The 17,412-nt window shown below is 45.5% G+C and overlaps 1 long non-coding RNA gene across 2 annotated transcripts in view; it reads right to left on the reverse strand.

Moving 5' to 3' along the window:
* The window catches only part of LOC116074865, a 23,964-nt gene extending 6,909 nt beyond the window's left edge, over nucleotides 1–17,055 (reverse strand). Inside the window, exons 1-2 of one of the 2 annotated variants that reach the window (XR_004112316.1) lie at nucleotides 16,660–17,055; nucleotides 15,658–15,798 (exon numbers count right to left, since the gene is read on the reverse strand). This is a non-coding gene — a long non-coding RNA (uncharacterized LOC116074865). Of the gene's footprint in view, nucleotides 1–15,652; nucleotides 15,799–16,659 lie in introns of both variants that reach the window. The other variant, XR_004112317.1, reaches the window with a different exon arrangement.
* Between the last annotated feature and the right edge of the window lie 357 nt (nucleotides 17,056–17,412).

Here is a 17,412-nt window from a genome sequence, read left to right on the forward strand (position 1 = left end):
AAAAAAAAAAAAAAAAAAACCACCGAGTGAGTCAGGCGAGCGGGGACACGGTCTCCCTTCCCCCACCGCTGGGTGGTGGCAGGCAGCCAACTGGAGCTTGCTGCATATTTAATTTAAACCTTTGTCTACCCTGGCAAGGACAAAGTACAATCTGTTTTATGTAAAAAGTCTTCCTTGGGGGGGAAAGCCGCAGCCTCCAGCTGCGAAACTGATTGATGTTCTTAAGCCCCCCCCCTCGCCCCCCCCAGCCTCTGGTGGGATCCGTGGTTGCAGTTTCCAAAAAAAAAAAAAAAAAAGAGTTGGGGTGGGGAGGGAGGGAAGCAATGTACTCCAAACAAACAAGCAAAACAAAATTTCTTCCTTTTATTGTGTTACTCTCAATCTAGTAGAATTAGCCTGAAACTAGAGGGAGAAGTCTACAAATAAAGCCTATATTTTACAAGCTGATTTCGGAGCCCCCAGATGGGAGGGGCTGGGACAGCAAGCTTCTGGGGAGGCTGGAGTCTCGTCTAGGAGCTTTGTCTAGGAGCTCCTTCGGCATAGCAGACATTCTACCTTGCCTTAGCTCGCCTGATCTAATCAATAACGATACCGAGACGTCCTAAAGATGCTTTAAAGTGAAGCCTTCTCGTCAAGGAACCTCATCGTTGGAGATCGTCACCAAAGGTTAGGTGGAGATTAGAAGTCACCTTGTTTTGAGAGCTCTGTGGGTTTCCTGGTAGCCCTTTTCGGAGACCCTGATTTGGGGGGAATCACGTGTCTTGCAAAACCAAGGCGTGCGTTGTTGCGACCCAGTTTGTGGTCACCTCCAAGTGTTCCTGGACCTTTTAGACCTCTGCCGAAACCCTTAGTGACCTCAGCCTCAGCTGGAGCCCTACCCTCAAAGGTTAGCGTCGAGGTGCACTGAGGAGTCCCCAAAGGGGCGGAACCACACTGCCCAGCATCAGACTTTCAACTCTGCTCCCGCCCTCAGCCCTGTGTATCAGATTGGTTGGAAGGAGAGCGAGCGTGGGTTAAGGGGACAAGGACCTGCCTTCCCCTTCTGGTTCAGGAGCCAAACTTCATGTTGGAGTCAGAACAAAGCCATGGCCGGATCAGACTAAGGAGCTCGAGCCTGTTTTGGGACAGAGCCAGGACCCAGAAACCATTGCCATGAGCCACCAGCTGGCTCCGGTCCCAGGAACATGTGCAGCTGCCGCACAGGCCAGACTGGGCCTGCACACTGTCACAGTGCCAGGCCCTCCATTAAGGCCTCCCGGTCTCTGCTCTCACCAGGCTCACACCCAACTGCCCCGTGTACTTTGGCATCCTCCTGCCTTAAGGTGTGTCCTGGGATGACAGAGGAGACTTCAGAACCACCGAGTGACCTGCCTCCTCTTATCTTTCTGGGAATTACACAGTTGTTCTGGAACCCTTTGTAGAGGTCAGGGTGGATGGCTCCAGTCACTGGTCTAATGAAAATGGAGAACTGAATCATTTCCCTTAACTCTGTGTGGTCTAATTTAAGTGCCTGTCATTAGCGCTTCTAAGGAGAACACGGGCGCCCTAACCCTGGAATCAAAAATCCCTCTCCGTAGGCCCTAATGATGCCCCCCCATCAATGAATGGCCACATTCACAGCTGGTTCCAGAAGTGTTTCCTGTTTTCTTGGGCATTAAGCTTCAGTAATAAAGTTAACAACAGTACAATCATTCCCCAGGAAAGGTCAAAGAAGGGGAAACTCTGTTTTGAAAAAGATCCTGCCATCTCTTCCACACACAGGAGATTATCTCTCTATGCACAGTGATTTCTCTGGGTAAATGTTCCCACTGACCCTCAGTTAGATGACCGGAAAGATCTGGCTTTTGCCCCAGTTTGTATTTCTCCCAAACGTATGAGTCCCTCTCCTGCTTGAGTATAAGCACCCAGAAATCTGACAAACCAAAACAAGTCCGCCTTTAAAGGATTTGTGTGTGTGTGTGTGTGTGTGTGCGCGCGCACATGTATGTCTCATGAACACACACAGGTGAGAGTACGCACATGAAGGTACCCGCAGAGGCCAGAGTGTTGGCTTTCCCGAAGCTGGGGTGGCAGGCAGTTGTGAGCCTCCTGACATGGGTGCTGGGATGTGAACTTTGGTCTTTGGCCAGAGGTCTCAACCACTGAGCCCTCTATCTCTCCAACTCTCCAAAGCTACCTTTCAAATCCCTTATCATCAGGCCAAGGTCTCCGGGCGCTCAGTAAGCCTGGGTCTTAAGCATACTCCCTGATATAGGAAACAGGGCAGGATGCCACAGTGGGGTCAGGGATAGAGAGTCCCGTGAAGGGTGACCCAGTCGTGCCGAAGCTGTAAAGACAAGAAAGACTTCCAGGAAACTGGCAGCGTAGGGGAAACGGTAGCTGTGGGGCCTAGGGAGGTGATAAGCACACCCTAGCGACCTACTGAATTCAGATGGCTATGTGGATTAACCATCTGGGAATGTTTCCCAAGGAGAGTAACTGTGGAGCTGAAACTTAAAAGATGAGCGGGCTTTGATCCTGGCAGAAAGGGAGTGGCCAGAGTGGGCAGCAGGATGCATCTCGGAAGAGGCGCGACTCTTCCCAGATACTGAGATGGGACTGATGCACGGCATGTCTGGAGCACAGCGGGTCCTCTGGAATAGCTGAGGCGCGCAGAACAACATGGGGCGGAGGGGGGTTGGGGGGGAGGAGGGCGCGACAGGAGCTAGATTGAGGAGTCACATCAGGCGAGACGGTGACTGTTCTGGAAGACGAACCCCCTGGATTCCATCCGAGAGGCAATGCTGAGACACGTGGAGAATCTTAAGCAACCGACAAGGTCAAGGGATTTAAGTTAGTGTGTACCACAAACGAAACATCCGCAGAAGTCTGGAGTTCACTTCGGATGCATCAACAAGCCAAGTGGAACTAGAGCTTTTCCTCTGTCCAGTTGGGGGGTGGGAGGAGGCTGCCCTAAACTGAACCTCCTACAGGACTGGCAGGTTCTCCCCACCCCAACCAGATAAACTCTAATTCTCCCCAAGCCCCCCAAATTCAAATCTTGAGAGCTGGAAAGCTTGCTTTCCCAGAAAACTCCTCAAAAACCATCAACACTTGGTTCAGACTGCCTATACCCTAATGTCTGTCTAGATCTCCTGGAACTGGTGTTACAGGGACTGGTGAGCTGCCACCCACACGTGGGTCTCTGGTCCTCCCCTGGCACTCTTTGACCAAGGTGACCTGTGAAGGCACATATACCAAACCAGAGGAGAAAGGTCTGGGAATGAAGTAAGGCATTCCCATTTGATACAGGGGACTGGAGACTTGACTCATCAGTTAAGGACAAAGGACAACACTGCCTACAATTCATGAGGCCGTAGGTTAGATCCCCAGACAGGCAGAGGAACACCTCCCAATGTTATCAATACCCCCATTCTCTTCCTCTGCCCATCTTCATTAGGACCAGCTCTATTGGAACATTGACCCTCCTAATTTTAGGAAAAATGCCAGTCAAAATTGGGTCTCTTTTTTTGTTTGTTTGTTTTTTCGAGACAGGGTTTCTCTGTGTAGCCCTGGCTATCCTGGAACTCACTCTGTAGACCAGGCTGGCCTCGAACTCAGAAATCCGCCTGCCTCTGCCTCCCAAGTGCTGGGATGAAAGGCGTGCGCCACCACCTCCCGGCTCAAAACTGGGTCTCTAACATTTGGCTAGATCTAATAATATCAGAGAAGACTTCTGAACCAAGCCAGTGTTGTGAAAGCCACCTGAATTAGGTGAGTTTCACTCACTTATCTACACTCGCAGCTGTTCCTACATTCATTGGAGTGTTGAATACCTACTCTACCGGCTAAAAGTCAAGATTTTAGGAGTCTGAAATACTATTGTTGAATAACTAATTGACAGAAAACAATTACTACCTATCCCCAGGGGCAGGAGTATGTTCAGCTCCTCTATACACTTAAGGGCTAAGTGGATTCTTAGCTAAAGAACTCTGACATCAGAGGAGAGAGGAAGATAATTCATACAAGCTGACCATTCATAAGCAGCTTACAGAGCTTTCCCACTGAAGGCGGGTTTCACGGACCAGCATTACTGACGTGGTCCAGCATCTTACAGACCCAAATCTCTGGCAGTGTCTCCCATCCAACTGTGTCAGAACCCTGTACCTCTTCAAGATTCACAGAAAGCCCTGGGGACATCAAAATTGGAGGAGCGATCCGACCAGCTGGGCGTGGCAGCACATTCCCAGGATCTCAGCCTTCAGGAAGTGGGGGTGGAGGGAGTGGAGATTCAAAGTCGTTTATGGCTACATTGTGAATTTGAGACCAGCCCCGGATACCTGAGACGCTGTTGGATAAACAAACAAATCTTTGAGAAGTATTCATGTGTAAGATAGATAATAACAGCACTGAGATTAGGAACGGCAAAGAGAAAGACTGCGTCAAATAAACCAGATGGATTGGCAGGCTGTGGCAGGCAATGTCTCACCTGACAGAAAGGACCAACAAGCGCAGGCAGCCAATGAATGGATCTTTTGGATTTTTCAATTTTATTTTATTTTTGAATCATGTGTGTGGGTCTGGACACATAGTTTTGAAGGTCTGAGGGGGCAGGAAGAAGGGCAACGGGTCTACAGGAGCTGGAGTTTCAGCGTCCAACATCGATACTGGACACTGACTTGAAATAGCAGTGTGTACCTTTAACTGCTAAGCCATCTCTCCTGTCCCCTGAACAGAGCTGTCTGAGCAAACTGATTTCTCTTTTTATTTAGTTAGTTGGTGGAGGTTTTGTTGTTGTTGTTGTTGTTGTTATTTTTTGTTATTTTGAGACAGGATCTCTGTACATAGCCCTGGCTATCCTGGGGCTCACTGTGTAGAGCAGGCTGGCTTCAGACTCACAAAGATCTGTCTGCTTCTCTCTGCCTCCCTAGTTCTGGGATTAAAGATATGAGCCATCTTTATTAAAGATAAAGAAGCCATACCCAGACCCCCCCCTCATTTATCTTACTTTAAATTATGTATGTGTACAGAGTATGTGCACCTATGTGCAAGAGCCTACAGAGCCCAGAGGAATCGGATCCCCTACAGCTGGAGTCAGAGGCAGTTGTAAAACTGCCTAGTGTGGGTACTGGGAATTGAACTTGGATCCTCTGGAAGAGCAGCAAGCACTCTTACCTGCTGAGTCATCCTTTTCTCCAGCCCCAAGCTGATCCTTCCTAATGGCCAGGCACTCTTTGGCGGGAAGCTGGGAAGTCTGTTGGAACCTTGGAAGATTCAGAAGTTCCTCATTTGGGAGCATCCGAGTGCTCAGAGCCCAGTTACCTGACAGCCGCTTGGGTTCATCTGTCCCACGTCCCTCTTTTCAGCTTAAATTAGATCAAAGGGCCTTCTGTTGCTCACCATCAAAGAGACCTTAACTTAGCTTTAGCTTTCCCAGGATCCTTATCTGCTAAGAATAACTGTGTTTGGTCTGCCTCGGGAGACCCATATGTTTTCTCCTGAGCTCCTAGACTTGAGTCTCGCAGCAGGCAATACACAACGAGCTTCACTTATATCTGGTATGACATAACAAAGTGTACCATGTTCTTACATCTTGTTATGTATTTTGAAAATGCATAACATTTTCCATAACATATATATTGGGGTTGAGTTCATTTTCTGAATATGAATTAATGTATCTTTAGCAACTTGTGTGTGTGTGTGTGTGAGAGAGAGAGAGAGAGTGAAAGAGAGAGAGAGAGAGAGAGAGAGAGAGAAAGAGAGAGAGAGAGAGAGTCTCACCATGGAATTTTCAGTGACTGGCCTGGAACTCGCTCCATAGGCAAGGCTGGCCTTGAACTCACAGAGATCCACCCGTCTGCATCCTTAGTGCTAGGGTTAAAGGTGTACACTGCTGTACCCAACCTTATATGTCTTTTTCTGAATACAATATGTTCATATGTCCTCTTTTTCTTTTTTTTTTTTTAAAGATTGATTTATTTAATGTATATGAGTACACTGTCGCTGTCTTCAGACACACCAGAAGAGGGCGTCAAATCCCATGACAGATGGTTGTGATCCACCCTGTGGTTGCTGGGAACTAAACTCAGGACTTGTGGAAGAAGAGCAGCCAGTGCTCTTAACCACTGAGCCATCTCTCTAGCCCCATATGTCCTCTTTAACTATTTCTTGTTCCATGAAAGATATTTATTTAGATGAATGTTTTGCCTTCATGTGCGCCATGCCTAGAGCCTGTGCAAGGCCCCAAGAGAGCATGGGACCCCTTGGAACTGGAATTAACAGAAGGTTATGAGCTACCTTGAACCTCTCAAGAACAAGGGCTCTCATCTGCTGCACTGCTTGCCAGCCCTCCTCTTGTTCATTTCTTTTTTTCAAACAGGGTTGACTTTAAAATAATTCTCCCCGGTATAGGAACAAAGATGGAGCAAAGACAGAGGGAGTGGCCAGCCAAGGACTGGCCCAACTTTAGAACCATCCCCTGGGCAAGAACCAGTCCCTGACACTCCGATGATACTCTGTTAGGCATGCAGACAGGAATCTAGCATGGCTGTCCTCGGAGAGGCTCCAGAGTCAGCAGCTAGCTGAAGCAGGTACAGAGACCCACAATCGAACATTAGACGAAGCTCGAGGAGTCTTATGGAAGAGTTAGGGGGAGGACTCAGGGACCCGGAAGAGCTCCGGGCTCCATAAGAAGACCAACGGAGTCAACTAAACTGGATCCTTGGGAGCTCCCAGAGACTGAACCACCAACCGAAGAGCATATGTGGCCTGGACCTACCCCCCCCACCCCCCAACATATATATAGCAGATGTGCAGTTTGGGTTTCATGTGGGTCCCCCAACAACTGGAGGAGGGAGCAGGGGTGGGGAGCAAGGAGCTGGCCCTAACTCCATTGCTTGCTTGTGCATCCGGTTCCCCTAAATTTAAGGCTGTCTTGTCTGGCTTCAGTGGTAGAGGATGTGCCTAGTCCTGCAGTGAATTGATATGCTTGGGTAGCTTGTTACCCGATGGAGATCTAAAATATATATATTTATATTAATATATAGTAATATAATTTATATTTATATATTTTAATATAATATATATTTTTAATTAATATATATTTTTATATATATTTTAGATCTAATATCTACTGAATCTCTGTAGAATCACTTTTTTTACATATAATATGTTTTCAATCAAATGTGAGTTAATAAGTAGGCTATTTGAAAATTAACAACCCTAATAAACAAGAATAATGATCTATTCAAAACCTATTTACTCCTTGAAGTTCATTATAACAACAACCAAAAAAAAAAAAATCAAGTCTTTCTTTATTAGTCTGATTTTACTCGGAATAGTTCATCTACAATATTTTCTTTTAAAAAAGAAATCTTAACACTCCAAAACAGTGAGGGAGTTGGGGAGGGGGGGGAGGGTCATGTCTTACAAGGAAAAAAATATGACTTCACACGGGGAAGTGAGTCACCGTGTATCACACTTCAGACTTAGTCAGGACTAACCTGACTCACGTCCTTCGGAGCCAAGAACCAATCCTAGCTCTATCGCTCTGGAAAATGACTCATTTACTACTTCCATTAGCTCCCCTCGAGATCAAATCAACTGCAAATTGAAGTAGGTCTCCTGAAACTCAAGTGGCTCGGCTGGAGCTATTCCACCCTGCCAAGCACACAGGGGTTTCAACGTCTGGAATTGACTGGTTCTTTTGCTTGCAGAATGTCGGCTTGATAACAGCGCGGTCCTCTTTCCAGGCAAATCATGTCTAAACGCTCGAGTAGCTATTATCTTTGTGGGCTCTGCTCTCTTTAGGGATGGGGGAATACTCGGTTGATTATCTGTCTATCTATCATCAGTCATGTTAGAGTGGACACTGTTGACACAAATCTGAAAGGCCATAAGGACTTTGGTCAACAAAAAGTCAAAGTGCGGGGCCTGATAACAGCTCTCCCGCTTGCCCTGTGGTCACCTCTTCAAGTAAACAGTAGAGCGGAGAAGCTGCCTGGTAAAAGGCGAATTGCAGAGGAAGTCAGACTAAGTCAGAACACCCCGCCCCCACCACCACCCCCCAAGCCATGAAAGTGCTTTGAACAGAGCTGGTAAGAGTCCTCAGTGCCTAGACAGGCTGAAGTGGATTCTTTTAATGCGTTGACGGTTGGCCAGAGTCTCTCATCTGGCAACCCAAGTCACGAACATGGACAGCTAGCACACAAACACCCATAGCGTCTGACAGGACTGGCCCACCCTCTCATATAATAAAAATCAGTTAAGACACAACTTCAAGCTGGGCAATGCTGGCCCATGCCTTTAATCCCAGCACTTGAGAGGCAGAGGCAGGTGGATTTCTGAGTTCGAGGCCAGCCTGGTCTACAGGGTGAGTCCCAGGACAGCCAGGGTTACACAGAGAAACCCTGTCTTGAAGGCAAAAAAAAAAAAAAAAAAAAAAAAAAAAAAAAAAAAGACACAACTTCAGAACACCAGCTGTCCCTTTTGGAGAGAACACTGAAATGTCTCTCCAATATTTTTTTTCAGGTCCCTACCATCCAAACATCCCCATTTGACTTAGGTTAATTTCATCTTTCTTACTTGATCCCGGTAACTACCTGAATTTGCAATCTCTGAGAAGTAGATTCCTAGAGGGTTTTTTAGGGTTTTTTTTTTTCCTTTGGTTTTGGTTTTTGGGTTTGTGGTTGTTGTTAGTTTATGTGTTCGTTTTGTGCTATCTAAAGACAGTGCTTAGAAGCAGAAATGCTTTTTTTTTTCTTTTTAAGATTTATTTATTTTATATATGTGAGTACACTGTAGCTGTCTTCAGATCCACCAGGAGAGGGCACCCGATCTCATTACAGATGGTTGTGAGCCACCATGTGGTTGCTGGGATTTGAACTCAGGACCTCTGGGAGAGCAGTCAGTGCTCTTAACTGCTGAGCCATCTCTCTAGCCCGCAGAAATGCTTTTACTGTAAACAGAGAAAAACAACTTGGCAGGTATAGTGGTGCACAGCTATAGTCTCAGCATCTGAGAGCAGAGAAGTAGGAACATCAGGAGTTCAGTGTCAGCTTTGTGTACATAAGGAATCCAACTTGAAGTACACGAGACCTCAGAGAAAGAAAGAGAGAAAGAAAGAAAGGAAAGAAGGAAGGAAGGAAGGAAGGAAGCAAAGCAAAACAATCAAAACCAATTTAATTTTTTAAAAGAAACTTTTTTTTAAAGATTTATTTATTATTATAAATAAGTACACTGTATCTGTCTTCAGATGCACCAGAAGAGGGCGTCAGATCTCATTATGGGTGGTTGTGAGCCACCATGTGGTTGCTGGGATTTGAACTCAGGACCTTCGGAAGAGCAGTCAGTGCTCTTACCCACTGAGCCATCTCCCCAGCCCCAAGAAACTTTTTTTTTAAAGATTTATTTATCTTATGTATATGAGCACACTGTAGCTGTGTGGTTGTGAGCCATCATGTGGTTGCTGGGAATTTGAATTCAGGACCTCGGCTCTCTCTGGCTTGAAGATTTATTTATCATTATATCCAAGTAGCTGTCTTTAAGACACACCAGAAGAGGGTGTCAGATGTCATTACGCATGGTTGTGAGCCACCAGGTGGTTGCTGGGATTTGAACTCAGGACCTTCGAAAGAGTAGTTGGTGCGCTTACCCGCTGAGCCACCTCTTTAGCCCTAAAAGAAATTTTTTAATTTAAGTGTGTCTGTATATGCCCTGTGTGCAGATCCCCTCAAAGGCCAGAAGAGGGTATCAGATCTTATGGAGATGGAGTGACAGGGAGTTAGTTGTAAACCCTCTGATCTGGAGGCTGGGAACCTGACTTGAGTTCTCTACAAGAGCAGCAAGCGCTCTTAACCATTGAACTATCCATCTCTTTAGCCCACCAAAACAGTTTTTAAAGCTTAGTAACATTGTATCTAGTTTGTTCCCAGTGTCTCTGTGAGAGCTCTGGCCACCAAACATGTACTGATCATTGTACGTGTCTCAGATGTCATGCTAGATGCTTATGTCAAAACGAGAGATGTCATTTCTGTCCTCCCAGGGTCTGTGATGCAAATGAACAAGCCACAGAAGTGAATCCTTTAAAAAAAAAAAAGTGATTGCGAACCTCTGTAACCCCAGCACTTGTGGGGGGCAGAAGCAGGAGGATCTCTTGAGTTCAAGGCCAGCCTGGTCTACAGAGAAAGTTCCAGGACAGCCAGAGCTACCCAGAGAAACCCTGTGTCAAAAACAAAAACAAAACAAATCACGTAGGAACTCCACGAAAATAAAGCGGAGGGACTTTATATTAACTTATCCCAGGCCAAGAGGAAGTAGAGCTTTATCTTTATCAATTCGTGGACAATCTCAGTCCTAACCCACAATACCTAATACACAGGAACACAGTGTTCTCAGTACCGCAGGGCACAGTCATTAATCTCAAGAAATCTTTAACTGCAAAGTCACCAAGCCAGTAACTCAAACCCTTGATCACCCGTGATGAAGCTTAACAGCGCCTCTGAGTTCTCAGGATTGCGCTCAGGCAGGGATCACTTCTGTGGACCTTGGAGGCTTGAAAGACTCTTGGGCAGAGCTAATCCTTGCCTTGAAGAGTTTAAGCCTCCACTGAGGCTGGGAGCCAGCTGAAGAAGAGCTGAGGCTTTCCCCAGTAAACCCACAGCGTTCTGACTAATGACAGCAGGGAGAGTTGAAGCAGGGGTGTAGCAGAAGCGGGAGGAAGGAAGGGAAGGAAACTAGAAAGTTCCAAAGACAGGCAAGCTTAAGCAGGCGCTACTGCGAGAGAGAGCCGAGAGAGCCCGCGGTGATACACTCAAATGAGCCTACCCCCTCGATCTCTGCCTTTGCTCTCTGCCAACCTGCCCTCGGATTTTGTCAGCTTTTGCCAGTAACCGGGTCAAGAGGGCTCGTTGAACAAGACGGATGGACGTATCCCGAGCCTTGTGGCTGCATAATCCGTTCCTCTCTACATCATTTATGACGTGTATCTGCTCACTACCTACTCTCCATCCCTCGCCAACCTTCATCTTTCTCTACGGGTCGCTGGCCTCAAAAGTTTGCCCTGTCTTCAATTCCGTTATCCATAGCCACCCTCTGTGATTAGCCAGTGAGCCTGAGAATATAGAGGAGATGGAGCCAGAGGAGAAAGCAAGGCATCTTGGGTTCAGGGGTGTAGTCCTTCCCAGCTCTCTTTGTTGAGAAACCTTTGCCTCCGACCATTCTCATCAAGATGTACGTAGTCTCTGTAATGACTTTCTCCTCTGGTAGACACTTAAGTGGTTTCCGATTCTCTTACTCGCTCCTGACTGATGTATATATACATGGAGAACGGATACGTTAAAATTGTGACTTGCCAAGTGGTAGTTGTGACATCCAAGAGTGTGTCACGAGCGCTAAGTCCTGTCTCATCCCCACCCCAACACACAGGGATTGCATACCCGATGGTTGAAATAGATTTCTCTCAGTGAGATTTAGGAAAAACCGGGTCACCGGCTAAGTACAAGCTGCTGTCACTGGAAGCCGTTGTTCTTGAAGGATGTCATGAGGAACCACGTGTCCTGCCCTGACCGTTGCACTGGCTCATCTGAGAGAAGATATAAGAAAGCGATGGGCATTTGGCTCAGCCAATAGGCTTGGCCATGCTGAGAGACTGCACTTCCTTCGTTTATTTCAATTTACAGAACTGTTTCAAGGAGGAGGTAGTGGATGATGAAAGAAGAAATGTTTTTATTAAAAGAAGGAAGGAAGGAGGCAGGGATGGAGGAGAGGGGAAGAAGGGAGGGTGGGAGGGAAAAAGGGAGGAAGGAAGGGAGGGAAGGGAGAGAGGGAAGGAGGGAAGGATAAAGGGAGGGAGGAGAAAGGGAAAGAAGGAAGGAAGGAACAAAGAAAGGAATAGAGATGTTATAATGATCAGAAGCACTGAATGCCCTTGTAAAGGACCCAAGTTCGGTTCCTAGCTTTCACATTTCACACTGGGTAGCTCCCAGCCACCTGAAACTCCAGCTCCAGGGGATCTAATGCCCTATTGGCCTCCATAGGCACCTGGACTTTTGTACACATACCCACACAACACATACATTATACATAATGATTTTATTTTCTATTTTGTTTTTTTCAAGACTACACAGTCCTGAAACTCACTCTGTAGATCAGGCTGGCCTCATAACTCACAGAGATCCACTTGCCTCTCTTGGTGCTGGGATTAAAGGCATGTGCCACTGCCAATACCACCAGGCCTGATTTAAAACTTTTCTAAAAGGTTTTTTTTTTTTTTTTTTTTTTTGTGAAAATGAGGAAGTCAGAAATGACAGGGGAAAAAAGAAAAAAAAAAGAACAAGAGAGGCAGCTCATCGAGTTCGCCAGTGTGACAGATAAAGTGACTAGTCCCCAAGATGAAACCCAGCCCAAATGGAAAGGGAACAGGCCGCCAAAGGAGGAAGCAAGAAAAAGGTCAGTTCCCTTTAGTCAGGGCTTTCTCGCGGCCTTGCACTTCCCTGGAAATGCCCCCAATCTGGGAAACCAGATTGTCTCGGAAAAATAAAAATCGAATACTTCATTTCCTAGTCAACAAAGGTGTAAGTGACCTTTACAAATTCAAACACAGAAAGGCTTTCTCTCCTACTGTGTAGAGAACTGGATGGTTCCTGTGCTACATCTCTTTCTTCTTCTTCTTCTTCTTCTTCTTCTTCTTCTTCTTCTTCTTCTTCTTCTTCTTCTTCTTCTTCTTCTAAAGATTTCAATTACTTATTACATCGATGTATGCCTGCAGGCCTGAAGAGGGCACCATATCTCATTATAGATGGTTATAAGCTACCAGGTGGTTGCTGGGACTTGAACTCAGGACCTCTGGAAGAGCAGACAGTCCTCTTAACCTCTGAGACGTCTCTCCGGCCCCTCGCCTGATTATTATTAATGAAAATGTGTTTGTTTTAGTTTGTTTTGGTTTGTGTGTGACAGGGTTTCTTTGTCTACCTCTACCTGTCCTAGAATGAGCTCTCTGTAGAGCAGGCTAGCCTCGAACTCAAAAAGATCAGCCTGACTCCGCCTCCTGAGTTCTGGGATCAAAGGTGTGCACGCCATCACCGCCAGGCTATGGATAATTTTTTTTTATAAATCATGTACATATGCATACAAAATACATTCATATATGCAAAATTTATACTGATCATATATTTTCTAAGTCATTGAACCAACTCTTTCATGTCCTATCGTTTTAGAACCTTTTTTTTTTTTTGTATAACCATATACACGCAATATACACACACACTCACAATTTCCCAGACATTTTAAAATACACTTGTTTTATTGGTAAGAATCTGGCTGAGCTTTTATATTCTCCTGCATCGTTTCATGAAAAACATAACAGGCATGTAAGGCACTTCTGGAAACACAGTAAAAAACAAAACAAAAACAAAACAAAATAAACAAACAAACAAACAAAAACCCCAGCTGTTCCTTTTACATTGTCTTGCCCTAGAAAAAAGGTACTCGGGACGATTCCCACAGCTGGCATGCTCTGTGTGCCTTACTCATTACCACATGTAAATAAAGTCAGTAAATTACTGGCAAAGCTCGGGGGCCATCATGACTCTAGGAACTAAGCTTTTTATCTGGCTCTCTGCACATTGTATATTGCCTGGGCAAAAAAAGCAAATAATGATGATCAATGGGGAATTAATATTTTAGTCAAAGAGGAATGCAGATGAATGCAGACCATACATTATTAACCAGTGCCTGTACTCGATCCGCTTGGCACGGCATGAAATGGGTTTCTAAAGAGACAGGGTACATATTTTCTACCTGCCTCGTGATGTTTGGTCTGACCCATGAATAATATCCAATAAAGATACATTTCTCCAAGACACTCAAGAGGGAAATTTATACCCACATCTCTCTCTCTCTCGGTAATAGAACGTAAGCAGAGCATAAATATTTCTATGGTTATATTTACATAAACATGCATGCTTCATGTTCTAGGTCTATAAATATTATTAGTCTGTAGCAAGAAAGCGATTGATGGACCAGGGATGGACACCTATCAGTTACCACTTGACATTGACTGTAACCTGCATTGACATCTTAACCTCTCTGGTCTTAGGGCTTTTTGTTGTTTTTTTTTTTTAACTGTAAAATAAAGAGTCAGTTCTTTGATGACCTTGAAGAAAACTTGCAGCTTTAAAATTCTGCACAAGAGTCTCACAGGGAACAGGCTGTGGAAAAGACTACGGAAAAGTTATGGTCAGGACTCCAGCATAAAAATGAAAAATGAGTGTTAAAAAATATGCTTTTCCCCCCCAAATGGGTAAAATATATATGGATACAGGAGCAACTGTATGTGCCTGTAATCATAGGCACATAAAGTTATGTGTATCTATCAACTGCTGCTCTCTTAATGAAACACATAATCACTAACCAGTAACTGTACACAGGGACAAAGAGCTTTTTATTTGCACAGCGTCTGTGATGGTTTGTATGTGCTTGGCCCAGGGAGTGGCACTATTTGGAGGTGTGACCTTGTTGGGGTAGGTGTGTCACTGTGCGCATGGGCTTTAAGACCCTCCTCCTAGCTGCCTGGAAGTGAGTCTTCTGCTAGCAGCCTTCAGATGAAGATGCAGAACCCTCAGCTCCTCCTGTACCATGCCTGCCTGGATGCTGCCATGCTTCCCACCTTGATGATCATGGACTGAACCTCTGAACCTGTCAGCCTGCCCCAATGAAACGTTGTCCTTTATAAGAGTTGCCTCGCGCCGGGCAGTGGTGGCGCACGCCTTTAATCCCAGCACTTGGGAGGCAGAGGCTGGTGGATTTCTGAGTTCGAGGCCAGCCTGGTCTACAGAATGAGTTCCAGGACAGCCAGGACTATATGGAGAAACCCTGTCTCAAAAAAAAGCAAAAAAAAAAAAAAAAAAAAAAAAAAAAGAGTTGCCTCGGTCATGGTGTCTGTTCACAGCAGCAAAACCCTAAGACAGAAGCATAGCATACAAGATACATAGGGAATTATTAAACTGTTAGCATAGGAAATGTTTTGCTGGAAGTGTTATGTAGTTATAGACTCGAAATTCGCTGGTTATGCAATTCTCCTAGCAAAAAGGAAGGTAGCCTTCTTTCCTCCAGTGCTGGGAATTGAACTCGGAACCTAATGGATGCACGCTACCAACTGAGCTACGTCCTTGGTCCTCTCTGTAAGCTTTAAGAAAGCCTAAAATGAATGGTTAGGTGCCGGTTTGCCAAAACCCCAGCAGGGGAAAGAAGGAAGGAAACATCTTATCTTCTTCACAATACAGGTCAGGCTGAGGGAACGTCGTATACATGGGGGTGTTTGTAAGCCAATGGCGGCACAGACTACCAGCAAGATGGGGACTAGAGAGAGAGAAAATGGCTGTGTTGTTCGAGACTTTGTTTGGAACATGACAGAAGCCCCTGGCTCAGCTATGTGCTTTGGAAAGAGCCCGCCTAGCATTGTCAGAGCTTAGAGAAGTCCTGTTTTCCCTACTTTGTAGACGAAGGAAACCAGACAGGGTTGACAGGGTCAGATTAGACAGCAGTTCTCAACTCCCAGTCCAGCCCGCTTTCCCTCACTGCTTCCCTGTCCTGTACATGGATCCAAAACAAACCTTTCCCTCCCTGACTTTCCATGCTGGTCCTCCAGGGATGAATAAGATCTTCTGTTTGTTACCTTACCCTCCCTGAGAAGGTCCTCCAAAGCCGTAAAGTTTCTCCCAAGCTGACTCATGCTTTGCGTCAGTCAAATGATGCGTCTGAGCCATCATCCCAGCTGAGCCATCCAAGAGCCAAGCCACTTACACTAAGTTTTCAATGCTGCTGTCCTCCAAAAGAAAAAAGAAAAAAAAATGAATAGAAGGTGAGATTCAAGTTTCTCTGTGATTCAGTTGTTTTAACTGTTACCCAGGTGGCTGAAGAGATGGCAGAGCGGCTGAGAGCACTTACGACTCTTCCAAATTGGATCCCAAGCACCTTGGTCAGGTGATTCACAACTGCCAGAGAATTTAACAACCTCTGCTGGTCTCCAAAGATACCCATATATACACCACACACAGAGAGAAAGAGAGACAGAGAGAGAGAGAAAAAGAGAGAATAAAAATAAATCTTTTTTTAATGATTTATTATTTATTTTTATTTTATGTGCATCTGGTGGTTTGCCTGCGTGTATGCCTGTAGATTGAATCTCATGGAGCTGGATATAACAGACAGTTGTGAGCTGCCATGTGGGTGGTGGGAATTGAACTCAGATCCTGTGAAAGAGAAGCCAGTGCTTTTAACTGCTGAGCCAGTCTTCAGTCTCGTTAACATAAAACTTTAAAATAAAAAGCAAATGAAACTGCTAATCAAGGGCAGGAGTACATGTAGATTTCCAAAACCCAGAAAATAATTACCAGTATTTTTAAATCTTTGGTTTTTCGAGACAAGGTTTCTCTGTATAGCCCTGGCTGTCCTGGAACTCACTCTGTAGACCAGGCTGACCTGGAACTCAGAAATCTGCCTGCCTCTGCCTCCCAAGTGCTGGGAGTAAAGGTGCCACCACAGCCCGGCATATTTTAAAATCTTATTTCATACAAACAACTTCAATTCTGCAAGCAGGGAGTAGACATTCTGAATTATTTCTTTATATAATAAGAGGAGGGGAAGGATCGGAAAGATTTTGATATGCTCAATATCTCTTACCTAGATTTAGGACGCAGCCTTTTCACAAGCAGTTTGACGCTTTTGTTTCTAAGCTGTGTTTGTGCTATTCTGAGTGCAATAGGAACAACAACGTGACAGTCTAAAACATGTACATGAAATCTTCATAAGACCCAAGATCGCATGCTGTTACCGGGCTGAGACAGTTCCACTCCTCTCCCCCAATTAACTCCGTTCCTCGTAAATTACTTAATGAAAGCCTTCCAGTGTCATTTCAGACACAGAGCCGGTTAGAGAGTCAACTATAACCCAACAATTTTGAGTTGATCGAGTTGGGCCGCGAAGAAAGAGGAAGCCACTGAAAGGAAAAGCTGACTGTTGTGAAAGTTGCTTCGAAATATAAACTTCCCCCAAGGATGCATAGAAGTAGGATGAACACTTCCTCTTCCGTCTCCAAGGGAACGCACGTCGCTCACATCGCTCTGACTTCCGGTGACTTTGTGGCCGCGTCCTCAGCTCCCCGATCACTTCACAGTACCTCAGACTAACTCTGTCGGCTGCCTCTGCTCTGGGAAGTATTTGGTAGAAGCAGGAGGCTTCTTCGTTTACCTCAAAGCTTGTACTATCTCTAGTCGACAAAGCCCTACCACACACACTCTCTGCAGGAAAGCAGTATAAAATACTCTAAGTGGAAATGGATTCCCACGGACACATGGCCCAATCATGCTGCTGGACAGGGAGAAAGAAGCTCGAAGGACCAGCGTGGAGGCTGTCCTCGGAGTTTTTGTTTTGTTT

This window comes from Mastomys coucha, unplaced genomic scaffold (genome assembly GCF_008632895.1).
Source record: "Mastomys coucha isolate ucsf_1 unplaced genomic scaffold, UCSF_Mcou_1 pScaffold3, whole genome shotgun sequence".
Classification (NCBI taxonomy): Eukaryota; Metazoa; Chordata; class Mammalia; order Rodentia; family Muridae; genus Mastomys; species Mastomys coucha.